The sequence below is a fragment of the Garra rufa genome, chromosome 5, assembly GCF_049309525.1.
Source record: "Garra rufa chromosome 5, GarRuf1.0, whole genome shotgun sequence".
In the NCBI taxonomy this organism is placed as follows: Eukaryota; Metazoa; Chordata; class Actinopteri; order Cypriniformes; family Cyprinidae; genus Garra; species Garra rufa.
Window position 1 is genome coordinate 37,329,727 of NC_133365.1, and position 21,058 is coordinate 37,350,784.

The following is a 21,058-nucleotide window of genomic DNA, read 5'->3' on the forward strand; positions in this document are numbered from 1 at the left end:
TCCCCATAATTCCCCCTCACCAAAATGTACATGTTAACGTTCAAGGTCAACATATCATGCAGTTAAAAATAATAAACCCTTCGCATACAGACATATTTAAACATTTCTGAACTTTTTACAGCCAAACTTGTTATAAACAAACTTTCTACCTCACACAAGAAGCTATTATACAGGCTTTACTGTGGCAGTGTCACAGAGTCTACCACTCCCTGGGGTAGATCACCTAGAACCTCCGCGTCCCGTCCAGGGACCAGACATGTAGTTTCCAGAGGTCTGGACGCGGGTGCCACAAGGTGCCCCGTCTCCGAGTCAGTAGATCCTTCCATTTTCATTAGTTCCGGAAACCAGGTCCGAGTGGGACAGTAGGGTGCTACTAGCAGGACCTGCTCCTCGTCCTCCCTGATCTTGCACAATGTCTGTGCGAGAAGTCTCACTGGGGGAAACGCATATTTGCGAAGGGGAACGCAGGGACCCCGCTCGGGCGTCTCCGTGCCGGTCCGAAGCGGGGTCAGTGTGTCTGTGTGTAGTGTGTGCAAGACATTTACCTGCGTTCTGGCAGCTGGTGCGTGAGTAGTCCGTTCTATAGCACTCTCCAACTGCCCAATGCCGTCTGCTGGCGAGAGGGGAGAGGGGATGAGGCCCGGGGTTGACCTGTGCAACATCCGCTGTCCCCTCTGGGGACCCAGAGATAGAGGAAATTGCTCTTTTATTGAAAATTTGTGTGTCACAGGCCGTGAGGCCGTTGACGGGGAAAAAAGAAACTAAAGATTCTCCACCCAGCCCTCCTCCGGGGGAGGGAGCGGTGCGTTCACCACCTCCCGAAGAGCAGCTTCCTCCATCTCTGGGTCGCCCTTCTCAGAGTCGCTTGATCTTGCGTTTCCCACTGGTCTTAGTGGGAGCCTGGACTGGCTGCTGTGGAGCGGGGGCGGAAGCAGGGGGCCACCCTCGGCGACGAGCAGACTGAGGTGCCACCGGCGGTCGGGTGGAGGCAGCAGCAGGAGCACGCCGGGGCAGGATGTGACTGATGGCCTCAGTCTGCTTCTGTGTGGCAGAAAACTGCTGAGCAAAGTTTTCCACCGCGTCGCCGAAGAGGCCAATCTGGGACACGGGGGCATTTAGGAACCTGATCTTGTCGGCTTCCCTCATGTCGGCCAGACACAGCCAGAGATGGCGTTCCTGGACCACCATCGTGGACATCGCACGACCCAGAGACCACGCGGTCACCTTCGTTGTTCATAGCACGAGGTCCGTCGCGATGCGAAGTTCACGTAGAACTTCTGGATCGTGCCCACCCTCGTACAGGTCCTTCGGTGCCTGAGCCTGATGGACCTGTAGTAACGCCATAGCGTGTAAGGCAGAACCAGCAGCTCCACAAGCCTTGTAGGCACTGCCGATCAGAGCCGACTAGTGCCTACAGGCCCGGGAGGGGAGCAACAGGTTGCCCCGCCAAGTGGAAGCGGCGCCGGGACACAATTGCATCGCCACCGCACGCTCCACCGGCGGGACAGCCGTGTACCCCCGCGCTGGTCCGCCATCGAGGGTGGTGAGGGAGGATGTGCCACTGGAGCGGTTTCTGGCAGTAAAAGGTGCCATCCACGTCCCAGTGAGCTCATCATGCACCTCTGGGAAGAAAGGCACTGGGGTAGGACACTGAGAACCAGCGCGGGCCACCCCAAGATACCAGTCATCCAGCCGAGAAGGATCAGGACGTGATGGAGGGTTCCATTCAAGCCCTACCTTCTCGGCAGCCCGGGCAAGCATAGCCATCATCTCAGGGTTGGTATCCGGCACCGTTGACCGCCCAGTGGACGGCAGCGATCCAGAATCCTCCTCCCCCGAGAAGTCTGGCTCACCCCCCGATGCCGCGATCGACATCTGGTCGTCAGGGGGAGCCCCAAAAGTAACGAGCGGCACCCCACGAGGAGGCCCCGCCCGCTCTCCTGGAAGCTCCACTGGTGACGGAGTGTCGGTGGAAGGAGGAACCCCGAACGGATTATCCGCCGGGGAATTCCTCACCGTCACCGTCAGACCAGTCAGCACTCCGCCAGAGGTAGAGTCTCCCCGGTATTTGCCAGGGGGAATGGTAGATCTGGGCAGAGGAACTGGTACCCCGCCCCTTTGCAGGAAGCGGAGTCTGGTCCGCAACTCCGTGATGGACATGTTGCCGCAATGACGACATGACTCATCCACGAACGCCGCCTGAACGTGCTCAATGCCCAGACACGTCAGACAGCGATCGTGACCATCACCTGGCACCAGGTAACGACCGCATCCAGAAACGCACGGGTGAAACGGCATGTTGTTTTAAATGCCTCGTCTTTAAAAAGATGTTCACCCGTGGCACTCTTTTATAAAACTGCTCTATGTGCTGAAGCGCACAGGGGAGATGGCCACTGCGACACAGAAGGCGGGTAGTGCAGTCCTTAATGGTGCGCTTTTTCCACCCACAGAAGATGACCACCACCGCTGACGCGCCGTGCCGCCAACACCAGCAGAAGAGTTCGTAGAAATTCTTTTGCGTTTGCTCGTCCGTCTCTGTCAGAGGATCGGCTCCGAAGCGAAAAGCTGTCTATGTATTGAACCTGCTGCTTATTTATGCTCATGCTGTGATCAGCGACAGCTGGATGCAATCATGCATGCCAATGTGCATTGGCTGGTTTAGTTTACACACGAAGAGGATTGGTCTCTCTAGGCGATATCCCAATTCGTCGGCCTCCGACGTGACGTCGAGAGACCAACTGAGAGAGAACCGGTGTTCAGCTACACATATGGGAAGACAAACACAATGAAAGTAGGATGAAACATTGCGATGTTACAGACCTCACATTCGACTGACTCGACAGCACAGGGAGGACGTGTTTGCTAGCGCCACCGAATGGACAGCTGATCAATTAAAATACTTTAATTAAAATTAAACACGTTAGATAAGCATTATAACGACATGACTTTCACAAAGCAGACTGAAGTAAAAAGATTTGTGTAGACATAAATGTATTTAGGTAGATTTTGAAGCACATTAACAACAATAAAAGTAATCCACTGCGTCCTCAGTGGTTCAGATGTTGTTATTAAGACTATTATGTTCAGTCTTACATCCAAACACAGAACATTGGGATTGCTTACGAGACATTTCTGACGTTACAGCTGCTCAAGTGGGGAAAATGGAGGACACTGTACAACCAAACACAACTTGCTGAGGGCAGGAACTACAGCAAGGTAGGACTGTCAGTCAGCGGCAGTGGGTGGGGCCTAAACAATGTGATGTCACACTGCTTTGAGAATTAATACCGCATGCCTAATGAGACTAGATTGGTTTAATGGGGATTAAAAAATATGAAGTGGGTGAATTTTTATCATTGTAGGGTAGTCAATTTATGTCCAAACATCATCCAGCGAAAAAGACCATCTGTTGTCCTCTCACATCAAAATCCACTGAACATTTGTTTAGAATTGTTTCGGACTTTGCTTGATCTGTGCACATCTCTCTCCTGATTCTGTGACAATGTATTCCAGTGGAATATAATAAGCAATATAATGGATAAAGGACTTGTTTTTTAGCAAGAGGCAACAGTTTGAAGTTATAAAGTTCAAAATGATGAATTTGTTCATAACAAACACGCAGCTTTTTTTGCTTCACAATATGTTAACTGATGGACTGGAGTCGTGTGGATTATTCTACCTGATCTCATGACAAAAATGTACCTTAGGGAACTTTTTTGCAAGACGTGAAATACGTACCAATAAGTACATATCACCAGTGCTGGAAATGTTACTTTAAAAAAGTAATTAGTTAGTTAGTTACTTACACAAATAGTAACTGAATTGCATATATTGAATGCAATATTGAACTGAATTATAAAACTAACTATTTACCAGGAAAAGTAATATTAAAATAATAAATATGTTAAATGAATAAAACATTGGACACTAATTTACACTATTTTAATGTTGCTGTGGGACAATGTGAGAGACACCATCTCATTACTGGGGTTGGTTCAATCTGAGCACACCGCATGCGACTGTCTTGTTTTTCCTTGATGACAGCGAAATGAACTAAAAATGCTCATCATTTTTGATCGTGCAGATAAGAATAAAGTATTGTTTAAAACTGCAAAGGGTCTACTTTTATTTGTGTATAGTCATAATAAGAACAAAACAATGTGCTTTTGTAAAATAAAGAAAATACACAGTGCGCTCTCTGCCATCCCAGTCTCCATCATCATCATTTACCTCGCTAAAGTGAGCTCAATTTTGAGCATTTTATTGTCAGTAAAGGTAACAGCGCAAACAGTAATTCGTTTGATTACTCGTTACTGAAAAAATTAATGCCGTTAGTAATGCTGTTTATTTATAACACCGTTATTCCCATCATATCAGCATATCACTGCAGTTTCCAACAAAAATGACCACTGGAGGTGTTCGTACACAGTTATGATTACAGATTATAGCACTACTCAGCAGACAATTTAAGTCAAAACTGCAGTGACATGTTCACATAAAACATATCATATACAGGTTCATCTGCCCAAGAAAAAAAATTAACACTCTTTTAGTGTCACTCAGTGGACATTTCACATTCAATATGTCACAAAATGTACATGGCGGTGTGTATTTTGCACGTTGTGGAAAAGTTACTAAAGGTACGTTTTCGTCATGAGATCAGGTAATTTGGATAATTTGTGGTTTATTGCCATGTTTTTATCAGGTGTTTGGAATCATTTAGATTTTTTCTTTTTAAGAAAACTCATTTTTAGGTGAAATATTATTCCTTTAAAGTATTGTACATTTTGCCAGTAAGTCTCCCCGATTTATGGCCTTGACTGTGCATCCGGTAAGCTACAAAGGAAAAAAATAAAATAAATAAAAACTAAAATAAAGTAAAAAGGACAATTGCAAGGTTTCAAATCATTACCAGCTTGATAAAGATGAATCTCACTGTCTGCTCACAAGAAGTCACCGAGGAGTCAATGATATAGATGGTTCCTAATTAAAATCCATACACTTAATGTGCATTCAGACAACAATTGGTTAACATGATTACAAAAGATAAGGGTGGTAAATCAAGCTCTTTTTAATTAAGTCTAAGATTTGCTTCCTTGCAAAGATAAAGAAAAGGTGCCATTAGCTGTGCTTGCTCTGTTTTATGGGCCATGTATTGATTCACAATTATGTAATGTGTAATTCTTTAAAACAAATCACATTAACATTTAATGCAGCGAGACACGGCGGACTAAAAGAGGCACGTTATAATGAAATGCTTAAAGATATATGAAATAAGCATTTTAATAAGTGGCGAATTTACATTTTTACCTTTTTAAAACAATCAAGTCAAGTGAATAAAGCAGTTGGGAGTCTTTTAATAAAATTTCCTTCTATTCATTATGATACACAGGTGATCCCTGCTGCTTAATTTAATGAAAGACTGTGAATACATTTCAAACACTGCCACATATTTGCAGAATAAAATAAGCCCACTAAAAATAATTAAACAAATCTGTTTCTCTTATGAAACATCTTTCCAGCTGAGCCATTAAACACGAGTTATGACTAATTCTTATTATCGATACACAAACCCAACAAATGCCTCATAAGGTTTACACAAGCTCAAATGTGAGCTGAACACAAAAAGAATGAAGCAAGAAAGCCTTCCAAAATTTGTAATTCAAGCTTTGTTATTCAAATACAAATTTTCTACAATATTAAATAAACATTAAGCAGCAAATCAACATACTAGAATTATTTCTGGAGGATCATGTGACACTGAAGACTGGAGTGATGATGCTGAAAATTCAGCTTTGCATCACAGGAATAAATTACATTTTAGAATATTTCAGAGTTATTTTAAACTGTAATGATATTAAAATATAACTATTTGTATTTTTGATCAAATAAATGCCGCTTTGGTGAGCATAAGAGACTTCTTACTGATTCCAAACTTTAAAAAAGTACTTTTAAAACAAAGACTGTGAATACGTTTCAAACACTGCCACATATTTGCTGAATAAAATAAGCCCACTAAAAATAATTTTTAAAATCTGTTTCTCTTATGAAACATCTTTCCAGCTAAGCCATTAAACACGAATTATGACTAAGTCTTATTATCGATACACAAACCCAACAAATGCCTTATAAGGTTTACACAAGCTTAAATGTGAGCTGAACACAAAAATAATGAAGCAAGAAAGCCATCCAAAATTTGTAAATCAAGCTTTGTGATTCATATACACATTTTCTACAATATTAAATAAATAATGAGCAGCAAATCAACATACTAGAATGATTTCTGAAGGATCATGTGACACTGAAGACTGGAGTGACGATGCTGAAAATTCAGCTTTGCCATTACAGGAATAAATTAACTGTAACTTGTAATGATATTTCACAATATAACTGTAATATAACAATATACTGTATTTTTGAATAAATAAATGCAGCTTTGGTGAGCATAAGAGACTTCTTAATGATTTCAAACTTTAAAACAAAGACTATGAATACGTTTCAAACACTGCCACATATTTGCAGAATAAACTAAGTTAAACAATAATTAAACAAATCAGTTTCTCTTATGAAACATCTTTCCAGCTGAGCCATTAAACACGAGTTATGACTAATTCTTATTATCGATACACAGACCCAACAAATGCCTCAAAAGGTTTACACAAGCTCAAATGTGAGCTGAACACAAAACGAATGAAGTAAGAAAGGCATCCAAAATTTGTAATTCAAGCTTTGTTATTCAAATACACATTTTCAACAATATTAGAATGATTTCTGAAGGATCATGTGACACTGAAGACTAGAGTGATGATGCTGAAAATTCAGCTTTGCCATCACAGGAATAAATTACATTTTAAAATTGATTTTAAACTATAATAATATTTCACAATATAACTGTTTGTACTGTATTTTTAATTAAACAAATGCAGCTTTAGTGAGCATAAGAGACTTCTTACTGATTCCAAACTTTCAAACAGTATTTTTATCACAAGTGCTCAATTTAATGCAGTGTGAGGAGAGATCTATTGTCTGACATTTGTATTCAGTCGCTCACTGATCCTTTGACATTTCCCCACAGGAGGCAGGCAAATTCTGACACATTTTTCATGCCTGTAATGGCACTCTTCTGACCTTTATGTTGATTCAACATGAGAATTTTTCTACTTATAAGAAATCATGCAGCATTTGTGCTGCACAAATATCCTCCATTTGACTGTGAACAGACCACTTCATGTAAAACACTAGGATAGTGACAGACCCGCCTCTGTGTTGGACAGACAGAAAAACACTTTTCTAACAGCGCCAAGTATGTGAAGTAAACAGTATGATTAGATTTGATTGGAGCACTTTGAACTTGAATTTGTAGATCCTGTAATCTACATCTGAATCGTTGCCTCAAGATCCACAGACACTTCAGCAGTGACTGCAGTTGGAATAAGACGTCACCATGGATACCAGAAGTGTTTTTCTCTTGTCTTCCACTTTTAGGGTACAATTGTCTGTGTGAGGAAATAAATTAGGACCCATATGGCTTTAAAAGATACAATTATAGTGTTTTTGACTTGGTAAACAACACATTTAGAGCTGCTGAGAGGCAATTGGACTAAACATGAACCGGACCTTCAGGTCATTTTCCTCATGTTCTGTGGTTTCAAAAGAGGCTTTAGTGCTATTCTTTACATGATTGCCCCTAATAAAACTTTTGATATCTGTTTCTACTCACGGATATTGTCCTGAGTGGCGTCACAATACGCAATGTTCTCACTGTTCCTTAAGAACTAAATCTGCTTGATGTTGGTTTTGTATTTAAGTGATACAATTACTTTCGGAAACCCATAATGTTTAGTGCAAACTGGAAAAAACAACCTTTCAGGAACCACTTGCAGATATAATACTACAAAACAGAAGGACACAAGAGGGGGCTGTCTCAGTTTCATTCGCATAGTGTATTTGATCCTCATGAATGAAATAACACAAGTACAAATAACGGTTTTATCCAAAGACTGAATAATTTAGAATAACAGTAGTTTAAAAAAAGGGGCGGGGGTATGTTCAGGTCACTGCTATTTTTATTATGCTAATAATGTACAGTTATTTCAACAAGCTTAAATTACCACAGGAATATTTGTGCTGCTTTGCATTCCAATTGTTGGTAGCACTTTTTTTTTATAAACTGGATGTGTCAAAATTCATAGCACTTGTTAATTTTATTCAGAAAGCATGCATGTTACAAAATATCTATTTTAATTGAATGCTGTCTATTTGAACTTTCTAATTATCAGAGTAATAATTTGATGAGTAATACTTTTTTTTTTAGTTCACAGACTACTTTTAAAACAATTAAAACAAATCTCATCCTAAGACTTTCATAATATTCAGGCTGAGATGGAAGGAATGAAAAGTTGAAAGGTTTGGAATCAGTAAGATTTGTAATGTTTTTTAAAGAAGTCTCTTATGCTTATAAAAACAGTAAAATTGCAAAATGTTATTACAGTATAAAATAATGGTTTTTATTTTAATATAGTTTTAAATATAATTTATTTCTGTGATGCAAAGCTGAATTTTAATCAGCTGTTACTCCAGTCTTAAGTGTCACATGATCCTTTAGTAATCATTGTAATATGCTGATTTAGTATTAGAATTATCAATGTTGGAAACAGTTGTGCTGCCAAATTTTTTTGGAACCTGTGATTCTTTTTTTTTCAGGATTCTTTGATGAATAACAAGTTAAAAAAGAACAACATTTATTCCAAATATAAATCTATGCTAATCATTTTTTATTAATTTAACTTGATGAATAAAAGTATTAATTTAAAAAAATTGTACAACCTTTTGTACAGTAGTGTATATTGTTAGAAAACCTTTCTATTATAAATAAAATCTGTTCTTTTTAACCTTTTAAAATTGTTTTCAACATTGATAATTAATCAGCATATTAGAGTGATTTTTGAAGGATCATGTGACACTGAAGACTGGAGTAATGATTCTGAAAATTCAACTTTAATTACAGATATAAATTACACTTTAATGTATATTAATATAGAAAAACATTATTTTACATCATAATAATATTTCACAATATAAAATCATTTTCTGTATTTTTTATCAAATGAACACAGCCTTGATGAGCATAAGAAACTTTAAAAAAAAAAAAAAAAAAAAACATCTTACAGATCCCAAACTTTTGAGCAGTAGTGTAGATATTTACAGAAAACAGTATGGGGCCATTTCACTTTATTATTGATTTTGCTGAAGTGCCAGCAATAGTCACAACACTGAAAACAATGATACATGTCTATGTCTGTATTGAACACACCATGCAACATTCATATTGCTGGATGGAAAAATGGAATGTGAACATGTGATTTAATAACTGGTTGACCTCCACAAAGCATTTCCAGTAATTGTGGATCAGACCTGCACAACAATCAGGAGGAATTCCTCTTTACAAAAGCTTTGTAGTTCAGGGATATTCTTGTGATGTTTGGTGTGAATTGCTCTGTTACCAAAGCATCTCAATCAGGATGAGGTCAAAACTCTGACCTGGCCACTCCAGAGGGCCTGTTTTTTTTTTTATGCAGTAGCCATTTTGTTTTAGATTTACTCGTTATCCTGTTGCATCACCCATCTTACTTGAACTGCCAGACAGATGGCTTAACATTCTCCTGATTAACTTGGTCATCTTTGCAGAACATACACTCCCATGGAGAGCAGACATTTCCATTTATCCATTTATAGACTTTTTTTTTTTAAATCAGGCTTTTAAAGGAAAAGTTCACTTCCAGAACACAAATGTACAGATAATTTACTCACCCCCTTGTCATCCAAGATGTTCATGTCTTTCTTTTTTAAGTCGTAAAGCAATAATATTTTTTGTGGAAAATATTTCAGTACCCTTCTTCCTCGGCTGGGATCGTTTAGAGCCCTTTGAAGCTGCATTTAAACTGCATTTTGGAAGTTCAAACTCGCGTAAACAATGTTAAATAAAGATGCATGAACAAAAGTCTACTATTAGGACCTTTGAGGTTATTTTAAGGAAAGTAAAGCTCATCAGTGCTGAACTGTCCTGTAGATAATGTCATAAAGCAACATTTTCTAAAATCCCTAATGATAGATTACATCTTGAAGTCAAAATATAATTTTGGTTTTAGGGTGAAACCTTTTCTGACAGGTTTTATGAGAATCGCCAAATTACTTTTTAGAGAGATCATTAGCAAAATACTTTTTCCACCCTGTACTGTAAACATTCAAATGTTATGTTCAGTAAAGACATGCAAATATTCCTTGTTTGTTTGTTAACTGTGTAACATGTTGTTTTGAATATCAAAACAAATTTTATGACTAATTTCTGCAGAAATCCATCATGAGTACAATCATTTTCTGATCATTTTTCTTGCAAATTTTTATTCATTGGGTAAATAATTTATTTCTTGATGAGCTCACTCTGAATCTTATTTTTTATTCAGAACTCTACTGCAGTTTTTACTGTGAATTACCACAAAACCAGGCTGAAAATTAAATTTTATGCCAAACGCAGAAAATGATTGTATTGAAATTCAAATACTTGAATAATACATCAAGTATTTTGTCTGGAAATACTCAAATTTATACTACTACAGCTAGTGAATGTGTTTTTGTGCTTACTTACCAAGGCCAAGTAGTCCTTTTATATATGCTAATGAAATTTCATATATATTTCAAGCTTTTAAGATTCCTACACCTTGGGTCTGCAAAAAATATTTTTCATCAGCATTCCTTTCAACTGCTATTCACATTCTCTCCCTTTAACAGCTGTGCTCATTCAGCTGTTATCCAGCATTTGTCAATCAAGCCATGCAATCAGGAGAAACAGATTACCTGAGCAATCACGCACAAAATGTTTAAGTTCAAATGTCAACATGATAGTCTGTAACAGATTTGGCACTAAGGGTGGCTGCTGAGCAGTTGAGTGTATCTGCATAATCTGCATGTGCCAACAGAGCCTTGAAAAACAAGAGAGAAGGCATTCCTATATAAAGCTGCCTTCAAGCTCTATCCTTATTGTACAGTATAAGAAGATATCAGTCAAGTTCAGACAAGACTAATGCCTCTCATGAACTAACTGCCCTAAGGGCCAAAGAGGTAAGGAAAATACATATCAACCTCAAGAACAATATATATGAACTTCCACTTCCAGATCTTTCGTAAAGAGTGGCTTTGAAATAAGTGAATTCTGTAATTTTAAACTGTTAAAATTATTATTTTAACTTATTCATGACTAGGGCTACAACAAACAATCGATTATTAGAACGATTACTCGAGTTGCACGATTAATCTCACGATGTTGTGAGGCGCGTTTAGTCAATGAAGCCGGAACTTTGATTAGTAGTAAATGTCCATCACGTGTGTTCAGCTGGAGCGGCAATTAATACACAGAGACGTAAATCACTGACAAGCTATGCCAAATCGCGCTCAAAATCGCATTCGATTTTGAGTGCGATTTGGCGTAGCTTGTCAGTGATTTACGCCTCTGAACGCTCGAGCTGAACGCAGCCGAACGCACGTGATGTAGATTTACTACTAATCAAAGTACCGGCTTCATTGACTAAACGCGCCTCACTACATCGTGCGATTAATCGTGCAGCCCTAACTCGACTAATTGTTGATTATTTCAATGTTTAATTAGTATGCTTTAATTAAGTTGTAATTCTAACTGAAAACAACACTGACAGTTTTTTCATGATTAATACTGTAAAGCTGCTTGATTAAAGACCATCTATTGCATGAAGTGCTATATAATATAATAAATAATTTTTAAAAAATTGTAAAAAAAAATAAATAATAAAAAATGTAAAAAATTGTTTTGCTAGATAAGACCCTTATTCCTCGGCTGGGATTGTGTAGAGCCCTTCGAAGCTGCATTTAAACTACAGTTTGGACCTTCAACCCATCGGTTCCCATTAAAGTCCACTATATCAAGATAAGTCCTGTAATGTTTTTCTTAAAAACTGAAGAAAGAAAGACATGAACATTTTGGATGACATAAGGGTAAGTAAATTATAAGGAAGTGTGCTAATCCTTTAAGTCGTATGAGATCAAATGACTAATCGACAACAAAATATTTGTTGAATATTATTTAGTGTCAGCACTGTTGATAAATAAACTTAAGTCATTTAAACTCACAAGTTATATCAACTCGTTTTTATTGTATTAAGTTAAAATGACTTGTAGTTTTAAGCTGATTTAACTTAAAAGCGTAAGGCAGCTGCTGAACTTTTTAAGTTGAATCTGGTGAAAACTTTTTACAGTGTAGACTAATCATTTCAGCCCTATTTATGACACTCTATGAGTTATTTATAGTACTCAAGTACTCACTCAAGTACTCAATTAATAGAACAAATGCTGCTCAAAATACTTCAGAACAAATTCAGTTATCATTCATATATGTCACCCTGGTCTTAAGTAGCACAGGTATATTTGTAACAATAGCCCAAAATACATTGTATAGGTCAAAATTATGCCAAAAATCATTAGGATATTAAGTAAAGATCATGTTCCATAAAGATATTTTGTAAATTTCCTACCGTAAATATATCAAAACTTAATTTCTGATTAGTAATATGCATTGCTAAGAACTTCATTTGGACAACTTTAAAGGCAATTTCTCAGTATTTAGATTTTTTTGCACCCTCAGATTCCAGATTTTAAATAGTTTTATCTCAGCCAAATATTGTCTTATCCTAATAAACCACATATCAATGAAAAGCGTTTTATTCACCTTTCAGAAGACGTATAAATCTCAATTTCAAAAAATTGACCCTTATGACTGGTTTTGTGGTCCAGGGTCACATATCACTTTGAAAAAATGCTGAATTATACATTAGTTATACTGATGTTTTTACTATGTAACAAAATGGAAATGAAAAACAGTATTTAATCCTGTTGAATTTGCTCTCATTAATATTTCCTCATTAAAAAGTTTTACACACTGATGGTCAGATCCATGTAATGTGCTGCCCTGTTGTCTGCATGAGTCAGCATTTGGGCACTTCTCATTTCTTTAATTGTGAGATGAGGATGAGACGCAAGGACAGGGGAAATGAAGCAAGACGCATTTGTAAAACAGAATATCCTGCTTTCTCTAGCATCACTTCAAAGCAGTATCAATTACTGATGACTTTGCAAAACATTATGGAAGTCTGGACATCCATAAATTTATCACTGAACTTTCCTTTTGCACTTTTCTTTGTTTATATATGTACTGTTGCCCCATAGGGTAGTTTGACTGTTTTTTATAAAAAGCAGAATGCACCATTGAAACATGTGAAATAGTGGGTTTGTCATGGTTTACTCAAAGCGCAAAAATGTGAATTAACTATTTTCTTTTCATTATTTCTTAGACATCCTTATTTGACATTGAAGCAAACATATTTATCTAAGTTGTAAATGATGAAAAACAGAAATTTCTATAACTTAATTCCAACAAATGGTGTCATAGAGAAGACGTTTTGAAGGTTACAGTATATTTCATGAAAGATCAAGGAAAAGCTAACGTTTTATTAACAGTTACAAGTACTATCACTTCTTACTATTAATGAACCATGCTGCTCATTACTGAATATGAATATGAAGACAACTAACTCAGTTTTAAGGATTTTACATTTTAGTTTGTTAGCGAGTGACACTACCTGAAACATAAAACACAACTTGAGGGGTGAACTCGCAAAAAACATTAGGGCTACCAGGGCACCGCATGCAATAAAAGAGTAAAGTGTATGTAAAGCCTCATAAGATTTATGGTATAGAAGCTACATAAAGTGAAATAGTTTATCTCAGAACTAGCACCATGAAACTTGTGAATGTGGCTGCTATTTTTCTTTCCTGATATCCTTTTGCATCCTCATTCTGCATTCAATCGGCATGTACATTACAGATTCAGGACTGGAAGTCAGATGAAACGTCCTCCACTCTCCTGGGGATTTGTCCTTACTACAGGTAATGTAGGTGCACCTTGTCTTTGTGGAGTTTCAATTGTTCATCTGTAGCCTTTTGCAAACAAGCAGCGAGATAAAAAGGCCAAGCCGAGTGATTCATAACTTTTTCAACATGGGAAGAGTTGCCAAAATCAATTTCACTTCATTCGTCCAATCAGTAGAGAAATCGAGCACTCTGCCGTGTACTGACTTTATTGTGATTTACGTAGCGGGAAATCTTTTATGTTTTTCGGTGCTTTATGTTGTTGTCATTGGGTTTTTCTTGGCCTGCCTCAAATGTTATTGCAGTGGGGAAACGTGCAAAGCAATAATATAGTTTCGACAAAAATGGCTATAAAGTAAAGTGATAAGTAGGGCAGGATTTTTGTTTTTGTGTATTTAAACCTTTCCTACAATGACTGTATGATTTTGAGATCAATCTTTTCACTCTGAGGACAACTGAGGGACTCATATGCAACTATTATAGATGGTTCAAATGCTCACTGATGCTTCAGAAGGAAACACAATGCATTAAAAAATTGAAATTGAAGATCAGGGTAAATGTAACTTATTTTGTCTTTTGGGAAACATCTAAGTATCTTTTGTAGCTTTAAGGACAGTACTAAATGAAAAAAATATGTATATTTAGGCAAAATAAGAAAAATGCACACATCTTCATTCTGTTCAAAAGTTTACACCCCAGCCTCTTAATGCATCGTTTTTCCTTCTGGAGTATCAGTGAGCATTTGAACCTTCTGTAATAGTTGCATATGAGTTCCTCAGTTGTTCTTATTGTGAAAAGATGGATCTCAAAATCATACAGTCAGTGTTGGAAAGGGTTCAAATACTCCAAAAATGCTGAAAACCCAAAGAATTTGTGGGACCTACAAGATTTTTCTGAAGAACAGCAGGCAGTTTAACTGTTCTGGACAAACAAAGGACTTTATGTTAGATATCTTATTCAGGTCAGTACTAAATAAAAAACAACATGCATTTTGTATGATCCCTGTTATTTTGGTAAAATAATGAACATTTTGCAGATTATGCAAGGTTGTAGGTGATCTATGAACGAGGAAAATTAAAGGTGGGGAGACATTTTACCTTAATATCCTGTTTACTTCTTTTGCAATCTAAGCATCTAAGCTATTGATTTAAGTCCATTTTGAAGCTAAAGGTTAATGCTTCTCAAATTGAAAATGGAATGTATGAAGCATTCGTTAGTTTATGAAAAATTCTAATAAACAACTTGGTATATTAGCACATCCTGATTGTTTAGCTGGGCTGGGAGGTTTCCTGAGAGTGTTTAACAAGAGGCAGCAACAAGAAAGTGAAGTAATACAAACTGACCAAAGAGAAATGGTGGAGAACAAAGTTTCTTTGATAGGATAGAGGGCAGAGAATGAGAGCAAGGGCAGTGGCCATCACTTCTGCCCTTTTAATCAGTCCCATTGTGTCAAAGAAAGAAATGAGCACAGAGTGTCCAAACTGAGTGCAATTCAGTGGCACAGAGATTGGGCTGTTCAGAGGTAACAAATATACACACAGACAGATAGAGCCTCCCAATTTATAATTGTAAAACATTGCATTCTAAACAACTGCTCATTTTAGTCGCATCCAGATCCCAGCCTTGTATTCATTTCTGTTGTGCATAACAGCAAAAAATATCCTATAGATAGCACATATAGACAGATGTGAAATGGTACTGGGGTTCTAAGAGGCAACCGGTTTCCCCCTCCGCTTCACAAACAGCTAGTTTTTGCATCCTATCTCTTAATAGCAGGACATCTGGCAAATTATGGCAGTTTGCTCCCTGTAGTGAAATTAGCTTTTCTCAACAACCTGAGATTAAAAAAAAACAAAGCGAAATGCATTAGTATACAGAGTACATAGGTTATTCACTAATAAAGCTGAGCTTTGGTGTTGAATCCAGGGCAACAGTTTCACAGCTTAATAAACCAAAATAAATCTGTACATGCTCTACCATCACTGCTCTTACAAAGCCAGAACACATATGAATGTACAAACCACCAGCTACAAGGTGTTTGATTAGTACTTCATTACTACTTTTTAGTAGTTTGTTGATTGTAATCACAGGTAACGTTAACATGCCAGGTTTTATACTGCCATTATTTTGTTTACTATCCGCTGCATCTCTCTTTCACAGCGTGTAATTTCAGCTCAGTATATCACCTGCACAACAAACAGATCTTACGACGGAACAAGCTGTTCCACTCCCAATCAAGTTTAAAGGCACATTACCTTCAAACTGACATGGAGAGGAACATCTGCTCCAGAAATCTTCAGAGGAGCTGAAGAACGAGAGCAGACTCCTGAATAACATGCCCATGTGGCCCAAGTGACACATCATGCAAATCCAAATGGATGCCTACAACTTTATTGGAAAAAAAAATAATGCGAATGCTCCAAACTCGGAGGTTACTTGTTCGAAAAACACCACATGGCACCATATGCCTGTTTGTCAGAGCCAAAGATCTATTTATGAAAAGAAAGAATAGAGACACATGAGTGTGTTCGGGTTCTATTTAGGAGAATCAGGACTAGAAGGAGGCAGTAGATTTTATATAGAGTACTGTAGAGAATGTGGATGATCTATAGCAAAGGCCTGAATTTCACCCAGGTGTATTACAAATGTGTGTTATTTGTACCACTGTGAAGCTGAGTAAATATGCTCGCTTCTGTTCAAATCAAATATTAAAAAAGTTTCTGAAAAACTTTCAAAATCAGACTTTTTGGAGGAAACTGAGTGCAATGCCCATGGGACGTCATGTTTTGGAGCAGCTGCCACAGATGAGTAGCCCCCTGGACCAAATGTTGTCACTTCAAATACCAAAGGTCTAGACACCAGACATTATATCTTATTGCAATAAGTTCTCTCTAAGCTCTGTAAATTTCACTGCAATATACGACTTCTATGACTTCATAAAATGATATCAGAAAGCAGACAACGTCTCAGGGGAGCTACAAAAAAGACACCATCCAAACTAAAGAAATTATTGTCTTCCTGTGGAAAACGTAATGGTACCCTTTGGAGGAACTAAGGGCCAACTATGATGACAAATGTTTCTATGCACTAACATCTTTATTATAAAATAGTAACCATGATGTTTTATCGACATCTGTAGTAAAATACAAGACATCCTAGATATTGAAAATCTATAAACTAAAATCAGTAATGAACACAAATGAATTACAGTGGAGTACCATTCATGCCGTGCCAGCAGTTGCACACAGTCAACCACTTGCAAGCCTACTTTTCACTGTAAATAATTTCTGTTAATTGCAATTAATTTCACATCTAGGCATCTAAAAACAAAACTCATATTGCCATATTTAAAGCAACACTAAGTAGTTTTTTCTACCTTAAAATAATGTTTCCGAACTCATGTCAGTGGTTCATCAACTCACAACAGGGTGAAACGGCACTTTCGCATTCCCTTTGCGACCCTCTATCAGCCATAACAGCACTATGTAAGTTTGGGTCGTCGGGTCGCGGTTTTGTAGTTCAAATGAGACTACAAATGCGACTTGCTTTAAGGCAGGCTTCACAAAAGCCAGTAGGTGTAGCATCCTGCAAGGCTCTCTGGGTGGAGCATACTCGGCAGGTACATATAAATGGAAGATACCTAGCAGCAGGTAGCTTGAACAATTTTCGTCATGACGGAGCCTGCAAAGAAAAGGAAGAGTGTGTCGGAGGAGGCGAAGAAAAGAAAACGGGAACATGATAGAGAAAGAGCTTGAACTAGAGTCAACATTGGACCGGCTTTCACTTGTTGGCGAGAGCTGAAGGAGGCTACAATATGCGACACTGATGCTCACTTGGCATTGTTGCTGCTGGACTTGTAAGTAATAATCTTTTTTCACCCCAACAGTGTGCTTAGATCTGTGTACGATACATTGTAGATTGTTTTATATCGATTGGCTCATGTTAGCTATTGTGCTAATATCTTGCTAAGCACGTAAGTTTGTGTTTATACGCCGTTTTCTACCACTGATGTTCTGAGTTGAATGCAGTGAAGGATGACAATAACTGCCAAAATCACCCCAAATGTTCGATCGTTTCCAAAGTTGTTCATTCTTAGTTTATGTTTAGCGTTTGTGATTGCTAGCATGCTTGAGTTAGTGAAGTTGTGAGTTGATTTTTGGCAATGGAGGACATTTGACTGGGAAACTAAATTACGAACTTATTACGGTACCTGTATGAAGGTCAAATACTTGTAGGCATGAATCGTAATTTAGAACTTTAGTCGCGCAAAAAACAAGACAATAACATTTTACAATAACATTCTCAAGATTTTCCCAGACAATGCGAATGGCCATTACATACTAAACTGTTAGGCAATACTTTTTTTTTCCTTGTGTAAACCTATCTGGCTTATTGCTAGACCGTTTCAAAATTATGTCAGTTTCACACAAAAATAAATAGCAAACAAGGTCATTATTATGTTTTATTTCGTTTTCATACTTTCATAAAGTCATACAACATACTTTACCTTGTCACTGGACATCGTTATTTCCAAAGCCGGTCCTGGATAGCCTCCAAACAAATAACGTGCATGTGACACAACGGTAGGCTAAATTATTTATGACAGTGGTAATGGACAATTCCGCTTCAAACCTGTAGAGGGAGCGTTGAGGGAAAAGTTACTTTGTGTTGCTTTAAAGGGATAGTTCACCCAAAAATGAAAATCCTGTCATTAATTACTCACCCTCATGTCGTTTCAAACCTGTTAGACCTTAGTTTATCTTCAGAACTCAAATTAAGATATTTTTTAATGAAATCTGAGAGCTTTCTGACCCTGCATAGACAGCAGTGCAACTGACACATCCAAGGCCCAAAAAGGTAGTAAGGACATTGTTAAAACAGTCCATGTGACATCAGTGCTTCAAGCTTAAATTTATGACGCTACTACGATACTTTTTGTGCGCAAAGAAAATAAAAATAATGACTTTACTCAACAATTCCTTGATTGAATGTAGTAGTTGCGTTGCTTACTATGCAGGGTCAGAAAGCTCTTGGATTTCATCAAAAATAGATTAATTTGTGTTCTGAAGATGAACGAAGGTCTTACAGGTTTGGAATGACATGAGACTAAGAAATTAATGATAGAATTTTTATTTTTGGGTGAACTAACCCTTTAACAAACAAACAAGTGACAGACTATTGTCTGATTAATAATTGAAAATGTTGCTGCTAATAGTTATTTATTGGTTGTTGCATTAAAACATTTGTGTTTTAAAACTTTGTGCTTTGCAGCCCTGGTGGACCAAAATGTCAGCATGAGCTGAAATAAGAATAAGTTATATAAATGAATTGCATAATGAGTTGTTGTGGGTCAGGACAGAATTAATAGGATTTATCCTTGTGAAGATAAAATCAATGCAAAATGTATTACCTGTTGAATTATACTGGACCCTAATGTCTTTTTCCACATAGTTGGAGAGAAAAACAGTCTTAGAGCTTATATCTTATTGCCCAAGTATATTGGCTCTTCGTTATAACTTGTGCTGGCAATATGTGACATTTGACCTTTGATTTTGCGTCAACGAGTTTATGAAAGTCTGAAATATTACAGTGCTGAGAAAAACACACCACAAACTCAAGTATGGATATCCAGAGAAACTTTGATAGAGGTCAATACAATGTTATTGTCTAGTAGTTTTTTAGTTTTTATATCTTGAGTGCTCAATGTCAAAGCATTATTATTAACATTCATAGTTTTCAGGAAAAGTATTCATTCTGAAGCATCTCACACATTCACATTAATAGCGTTTCCATTCGATTTTTCCTTTCAGTGCTTTTCGCTCTTTCTTTACATCTTATTTATTGTCTCGCAGCACCATGAATAACCTCACTGTCACTTTGTTTTCGTACATACATACATTCGCAAGGCAAACCGTCACTGTAGCGCCGCTTCACCAGAGAAAAAAAACACCTCTCGATTCACTGCCCACACATTGTGACCTGCTTTACAAGGAAAAGAGAAGCAGGCAATGTCCAAAGACACAATAAACACAATTATAGATTTGTCTGTGTCTGGTTGGGATGAAACGATCTCACTATTTCACAAGGACCTAGAAATACACACAAAGAACAGGATTCTGCTGAGGGACACGCTAGGAATTGAAGATTTCATACTCTCTTAAGACATTTTCTGTACACGAACCAGACCGTGAAAAGCCAGTCCTGGATCTTCTTTTTAAATAATATCAGGGTTGGATGGAAATCAATATGTCTTAGAACTGAACTTCAAAGTCAAAGCATAGAATGATGTAATCACTTTTCTTCACACGCATGTTGTCTAACAGCACTCTTACAGCGTCTTACTCGATGTCTGACATGATGAAAACAGGTGCTGCAGAACACAGCAGACACACTTCTGAACTCTCCCAATATGCCTTGTCTCAAACATCAATAAATTGCTGCTGCAGGGCAAAAGCACAAACACATATAAGTACTTGAAGAAGTGCTTGTTCATAACAAAACTCTGGACATATTTCTGTTGACAAATCTAAACTGTATTTTTGTAAAGATCAGAAGACATCTGTATAACCAGAAGAAAAGCCCACTATTAATAATCTAGTTGGTGTGGTAACATACTAAAACATATTATTGAAAGTAATGTTTAATTAGTTATTGGCACCCAAGTACGACCTGGGCCATATCCTTATTCCATTCCTGAAAATGCCAATAAAAAAATAAATTATGAATGACTTAAAAATAGAATAGAATAGAACAGAAAAAAAAATCATTATACTTACTAGATTATGATATTTTAATATTTTTATTAGGGGATTTAAGTGCATAGCCCTGAAAACCCTATTGTTATGGATAGAATAGCCAAGGATCAGCAATCTCCACGTAAAACTGATCAGGCAGACTTGAAACTTGGAGGGATGGTACTATGGTCACCAAGGCTCGCCCTAATCAACTCCTAAACTGTCTCAAGTGTCTCGTCTCATTGGAATCATTGGCTCACGCCAGAAAAAACGCATGCCTTCGGTTCGCTCACAAAAATTTAGGGTATTTTGGATATTTTGAAAAACCTTTTTTTCGAACTAGTCCTAGGTTTTTACCTGATCAGAATCAA